This window comes from Rhododendron vialii, chromosome 5a (assembly GCF_030253575.1).
Source record: "Rhododendron vialii isolate Sample 1 chromosome 5a, ASM3025357v1".
In the NCBI taxonomy this organism is placed as follows: domain Eukaryota; kingdom Viridiplantae; phylum Streptophyta; class Magnoliopsida; order Ericales; family Ericaceae; genus Rhododendron; species Rhododendron vialii.
Window position 1 is genome coordinate 36,346,128 of NC_080561.1, and position 6,680 is coordinate 36,352,807.

At 42.1% G+C, this 6,680-nt stretch overlaps 1 protein-coding gene across 2 annotated transcripts in view; it reads left to right on the forward strand.

Annotated features, from left to right (window-relative positions):
* Positions 1–6,680, forward strand: part of LOC131326855 (uncharacterized) — a 47,860-nt gene that overhangs the window by 35,627 nt on the left and 5,553 nt on the right. The window contains exon 6 of one of the 2 annotated variants that reach the window (XM_058359756.1): positions 5,623–5,646. The exons of the other annotated variant lie outside the window; for it this stretch is intronic. The gene's annotated coding sequence lies outside the window, so the exon portion shown is untranslated. Of the gene's footprint in view, positions 1–5,622; positions 5,647–6,680 lie in introns of those variants that run through there. 2 annotated transcript variants of the gene reach the window in all.

Here is a 6,680-nt window from a genome sequence, read left to right on the forward strand (position 1 = left end):
CTATAAATACCCCCCCTTGCATTCATTTGCAAGGGGTTAACCACATTAAAGAGTCCAACCTTTTTTTTTCTTACTCCCCTCTCTTGCTCTCTATCTCTTCTCCTCCATTGAAAGAGAAAGAAGAGGAGCCCACTTCCATACACCCCATTGTCTTTCAGTCACCATCCAACCTCCATCTTCAACCTTAAAGCTCAAAACCATCTCCAAACCCCAACACAAAAAGGTATACCACCTTTGTGTGGCTTTCTGTTTTCGACCCCCGAGGGGAACCAGCAAGGTCCAGGCTAGCAATCAATACTATTCCTGGCCTTAAACTGGTAAAATATAACAATCGTGTGAGATGAACTATGGCACACGCCAGTACCATCATGCCGTACGCCGGCCATGGCAGTATGTGCACCACTGGCGTGGGGATCATTGATCGTCCATTTTTACTTGCTTACACTTCTGTCATCACCTTAGCATGCTAATAACCAGTTTTACAGCTTTCCGTATCCTAGAACTGTTTAGGTGTAGCATTCAATATTTGCTTTTATTTGCCTTGGAGGACCTCTGGGATGCTTTCTGATCATGATCCAGAGCCCAGATGATGCAAAGCCAAGCACTGGGTAAGGGATGTAATTGGCGTACGGTCTCATACGACTGGCGTACGGCAATTATGCCAAGATCCAGTGGTTGGCCCTTGTATCTTAGCTTAGTCTTGGCCTCTTTTATGTTCCCACACTGTTTATGGGGTGTTCCATTTATTTTCATGGCTTAAAGCTATTTCATCTGTCTGTAATTATATAACCGCTGATATATTGACTGCGTGGTTTGTCCTGGGTGTGCGCTGGTCCATTCCAGAGCCCACAGGGTTGCCAACAAAGACTGTGAGTTCATGGTAAGTGGAGTACGCCAGTGATGAGGTGGCGTGCGCAGGTTGCGTTAGTATGCAGTGGCCTGGCCGATGCATACTGGTGTGATACCTGCTCACATCCCTTCAGAGCAGCATACTCCACCTTACTCAAACTGCTCTCGGTGCTTGTTTTCTCAATCTATGTTTATTATTATAAGCAAATCATCCATAAATATTTTATCACATAACTGCAACTTGTTACAATTTTAATCCCCATTAACTGTTCCCCCTCCTTAACTGGCTAAAAATGATTAATGAGAGAAAAAAGCAAACGTTTTACGAAATGCCTGAGTAGAGACCGATCTCCGGATCGAGCGAGAGGGGTGCCATAGAACCCTTCCCCTCTCGTAACCTGGCTCCCGAACCTCAGATATCGAAGGTGACGACGGACCAGTCTACGCCTTTTTCAAAAATCAAACAAACGGGGCAAACGTTTTCGAGTTCGGTTCCTTGGGTGTTTCACCGCTAAAACCCGAGTGACGACTCTGAATCGAAGCGTTTTGCCGCGCTTTTCCAAAGAGGGCCGCACCCAAATTTTTCATAATAAAAAATTTTCGGGGCGTGTGCCCACAGTAGAGGACACAAGTGAATTTTCAATAACAGTAGGATTGCATAAAGGGTCAGCCTTAAGCCCGTGCCTCTTTGCCTTAAGTATGGATGAGTTTACTAGACAGTTTCGGGAGGATATCCCATAGTGTATGATGTTTGTAGATGATATTGTCCTCATAGATGAAACCGATAGAGGTGTTGATACGAAATTAGAAATTTGGAGGGAAGCATTAGAGTCAAAGGGTTGTCGGATAAGTAAGAGCAAAACTGAGTATATGGTGTGCAAGTTTAGTGGTACCAGCAATGTGCATGACAAAAGAGTGATCGCATGAATAAAGAGTGATGATCCAAGACTAGGAGATATCAAATAGTGACCATTTTAGGTATCTAGACTCGATTATTAGTAAAGATGGAGAGATTGTCGATGATGTGACCCATAGGATACTAGTGGGGTGGCCCAAGTGGAGGAGCGCTACTGGTATACTATGTGACAAGAGGGTACTCACAAAATTGAAAGGAAAATACTATAGAACTGCTATAAGACCAGCGATGTTTTACGGGATAGAATGTTGGCCTATTAATAAACAATAGGTGAGCAAGATGAGTGTAGCGAAAATGCGAATGTTGAGATGGATGTATGATAAGACTAGACGAGAGAGGATTAAAAATGAAACGGTTCATGAGATAGTAGGTGTAGCACCCTATGTTACCTAGAACGCGGATCGTTCCGGTACGAGGAACGGGAACGCGGTACGCCACATGCTTAAATTGTGGTACGCTAGGGGTAGGCTTCTATAGATAACAAAATTAGAACTTACTCTTCCAAGCGATAAACATCCAGTGCAACTAAATATTGTTTGTCAAATTATTCATACAAAACACATTTCTAGGAGTATATAGACTGAACTTTTTACACTTTCTCCCACCAAAATTCCCTTTTCTCTCTATTTTTACTATTATAAGTTGACATTTTGGGAAAAACTAAGGTGATCATTTTGGATCGCTAAATTACCATTTTGGAACTGTAGTGTACCATTTTTTGGAACATTTGTACCTAAACGCAATTCGATAGGGTAGTAGAGTTCCCTGGTAACATAGGTAGCACCTATAGAGTAGAGGAGAAGTTGAGGGAAAATAGGCTTAAGGTGGTTTGGACATGTCTATCGTAGATCTGAAGATGCAGTAGTTAAGAAAGCGGATGTAATAGTTTTGGGTAGCAACGCTACAGGGAGGAGAAGACCTAAATTGACATTAGATGTTGTTGTGCTCAAAGATTTAAGTCTAATGGGTTTGAGTGAATAAATGGCTCTTGACAGAGCTCAATGGAGAAAAATGATTCATGTAGCCGAGCCCAATTGATTGGGACATAAGGCTCTGTTTGGTTTGGTTAGTATATTTTTCATGAAGAGGACTTCAGGAACTGGAGGACTTTATGGAATAATGGAGATTTAGGATCTACTTTACATGGACATAGGTGCGGGTGTTGGATGCCATGATATGTCGATGCACTGGCAAATTTTTTTGTAGAAAGCACTTTCTGAACCACAGTACACGTCCGTTCTCCTTCTCCTTTGTTTCTTGTACATCTCTGGTTTTCTTCCTCCTTTCTTCCTCTTCTTTAATAATCCTCTTTCTTTTCTTCATTGAATCGCCTTTGTTTGATTTAATTAGCCACAAATAGGCAAGCGAGCCAATTTAAGAAAGGTTCCGAGGGTCTGAACATTTTTTCTATTTATCGCTAGAGGCAAGCTTTTGCAAGTCTTTGGGTCATTGTGAGTCATGATCCTTCCAGGAATGCTGGGGAATGGTGATGGGTACTATTATGGGTTTGTGCTTTGTATTACATTAGTACCATAGTAGAAAGTTTTGATGATCGGCTGCATGCATATCAGGTACCAGTATGTTGTACTTGTACAGTAAAGTACGAGTAATTATCCAGAAAAATCCTAAAAAATTAGAGTATGGGTATGGCCGGGGTACATCCATTTAATTATTTTTATTACATTTAGCCGATATAAACCTATGTGGCCAACAAAAAGCAATGGTTATAGGAAATCAAGAGTGCATACATCAAGTTCCACATGTCAATTACCAAAAGCAAATTACATCCATCTTTTTGTGTTTTTCAAATGTGACAAAAGCAAGGGAGCCATTTTAACCCTTTCATCGGCTTCTTCAACTTTCCTTTGCATATCAGTAATCTGTAATCTGTTGTGGAGTCCCTCTTGGGCACAATCTGATCCCTTTCCTGGAGGTTAAGCAAGTGTACCTTGACTATAGAGTATGTACCCATGTTTCCAATTTTTGTAATGCAACTCCAAAGAGGAGGATTGTTTTCTTCAGTCATGAATATTTGTTGTGCAAGTACTGCAAATATACACACACAGTCTGGTTCCGGTGTGGGATCCTGCACTTTCTTACGGTGCAGGACTCCCCTTCCCGATTGAATTTCGATGATCTGAGGCGCTCAAAGTGATCAGAACGTGATTTTAATGATACTCGTGAGAAATCAACAAAAAAAAAAAAGACTGGAAAGGGCTTGATCGGAGCAGTTTTCATGGAACGGTTCAAATAAAAACTGCTCAAAATAAGCCTTTCCTGGTCATACTTTTTGCTGATTTCTCGTCGGTACTCTTAAAATCACGTTCTGCACACATTGAGCGGCTCAGATCAGCGAAATTCAATCGGGAAGGGGGAGTCCCGCACCGTAAGAAAGTGCAGGATCCCTCATGGGAACCGTGGGGTGTGTGTGTGTGTCTATATATACACACACACACTAGTTTAAATCATCAAATGTAATAACCCTAACCCCCCACACCCACCCACACTCCACCCCCAAAAAACCACCACCCAAACCCTTGGGAGTTTCGATCATACTCCACAACACATAAAGAGGGGGAGGAGAGAGGAATGAAAACGCAGAGAAAGGAACAAAAATTAGACGAAATAGCTAGAGAAGTGGGTACTTCTTGGAGTGAAGCGTGGCCGCGTTGGAGTCGAAAACCGGAGGGTTAGATATAAGGTCTTGGATTTGGATGGAGGGCTTTCCTGTCTGATTCTGCCTTTTGTGGCTCGTGCCTACTTCAGTGTAGCTAACATGATCATAAGAATACTTTTGGGCATTCCCGTCTTGGGTTTATGTGGGGGTGGATTTCTTTGTGGTCCTTCCTGTGTAGCTGTCTTCGTGTATGGAGCCGTGAGTGATGACGCCGGTCTTGGTGTACCTGTAGAATCGGAGGGGGGTGTTCCTCCGGGGAGAAGCTCCGACGAACTTGTCAGTAGGTGGAGAAGAGAAGATGAAGTTTAGTGAGAAAATATGCTAGTAGAGGGAAGAGAGTGCTGTTGTCCAAGAGTCTCGAGAGAGTTTCTCAGTGGTCATGCTCTTCTATTTATAGGCGAAAGCGTAGAGTGCTGAACAAGTTGGCCTTACTTTCCACGTGTCCCATATTGTTCGGATGGCGTCCTGCAGCAGGGCCATTTAATGAGCACCACTTCCCAAGTTTTACAGAGCCACTTGGGTCAATGTCAAAAAGGTCACGTCGTTCAGATTTGTCACTTCAAATATCGGAAAGGACAGCTTACTTATCAAAAGATATTTCTGGAAGGTTCCATAATTGACTGTACTCGGTGGAGCCCATTTCTGACACATGGAGAATATCCGAGTGATTAATGTTCTCTTCCGAGGAACAACTTAGCCGAACGAGAGGACGTCCCTCCCTGGGCGTTTTTGGTAAAATCATTGAGCGAGCTCATGTATATGTACGTTCGGATAAGGCATACGACGTTCGGCGAAGGACTCGTGGTTCTGTCTCTCCTTCGGATAACCAATGGCACATTAGGCTGAAGCCCAGACTTATTTACAGATGAACTGAAACAGCTAGACGACGGATCAAACAGCGTGTGAACCTTTATTCCCCCTTCTGGACTTTGTGAACCCTGTGATCCTTCGAATATTTCGGTCCCCCTACAGTTTAGTCTTCGCAGTCACAAAAGGGGCATTTTGTTATTTAAAACTAGTTTTTTATTGCTCCGCATCTACTGGGGGTATTGATACAACGCCTAGTGGTCCATGCACCAATGCCAGTCATTTGTTAAAGCAACTCCCTTTCTATGGTTCCCAGCATTTGCACGAGGACAAATACCCCTTGATTTCCCCTAGTACTTAATGTGTGTTGCAGTACAAGTGGAACAAAAACTGCACTTGTACTAAATGCAACAAAATCGCGGGTAATATTTTTACTGTTGCTTCCTTTTAGGCTAACAATGTAATCATGTCGTGTTATTTACAAGTCAGTAATGCTACACGCACAGCAACTGTGCACAGATTTTTTGTGAGGCCCACTACGGGTCCCACATAAATAATCCGAGCCGTTCATTAAATGTAAAACATTTTTTCAAGGCCCCCCACCAAAAATCAGCTCAATCCGATATCTATAAGTATTTGATTCAATCATTTAACTTTTCATTATCCTGAGATTCGAATGAAAAGTTAAATAATTGAATCAGGCATCTATGAGTATCGGATTGAGCTGATTTTTTGCGGGGGGCCTTAAAAAAATATTTAGTTTGAATAGGAGTAACCCAGAGCAAGTTTGAATCTAGTTTTAGAGAGAAAAGGGATCCCATTGTAGATGACAGAAGCAAGTCCTATGATTGGGATTTTAATGTGTCTGAGAGTGTTCAATGATGCGAGGTTTATGTAGATAGAGAGACACACACACAGATGATTTGGAACTTCAGTTTTTTCTTGGGGAAAATGTTAGGTTACGTGAACATTAGGCTCTGTTTGGAACCCATGAAAAGGAAAAGAAAAGAGAAGAAAAATGAAAGGAAAATAGACTATTCACTACGCTTGAAAATTCTTATTTTCTTTGCTCTTTTTCTTATAACCAAACGATGGAAGGAATTTTTTTTTAATTTTTCTTTTTTTTCCTTTCTTTTCCATGGGTTCTAAACGGAGGTGATAATGGCATTGTTAACTAGGGGTCGGCAGCGTGTTGTGTCATCTCGTATTCGTGTCAAAATTCTCTCGACCATAATCCGAGTTGTTTAACTTTTCGTGTTATCTTGCCGTGGCATATTCGTGTTAGGAATAGCAGATCCTAACCGCTAACTTTGCGTCGGGTTCGTGTCGTGTTATCGTGCCTTTTCATAAATTCTCGTATCGTGTCATCTCGTGTTCGTGTCAGAATTCTCTCAACCCGACCTATTTAGCTTTTTGTGTTATCATATTGTG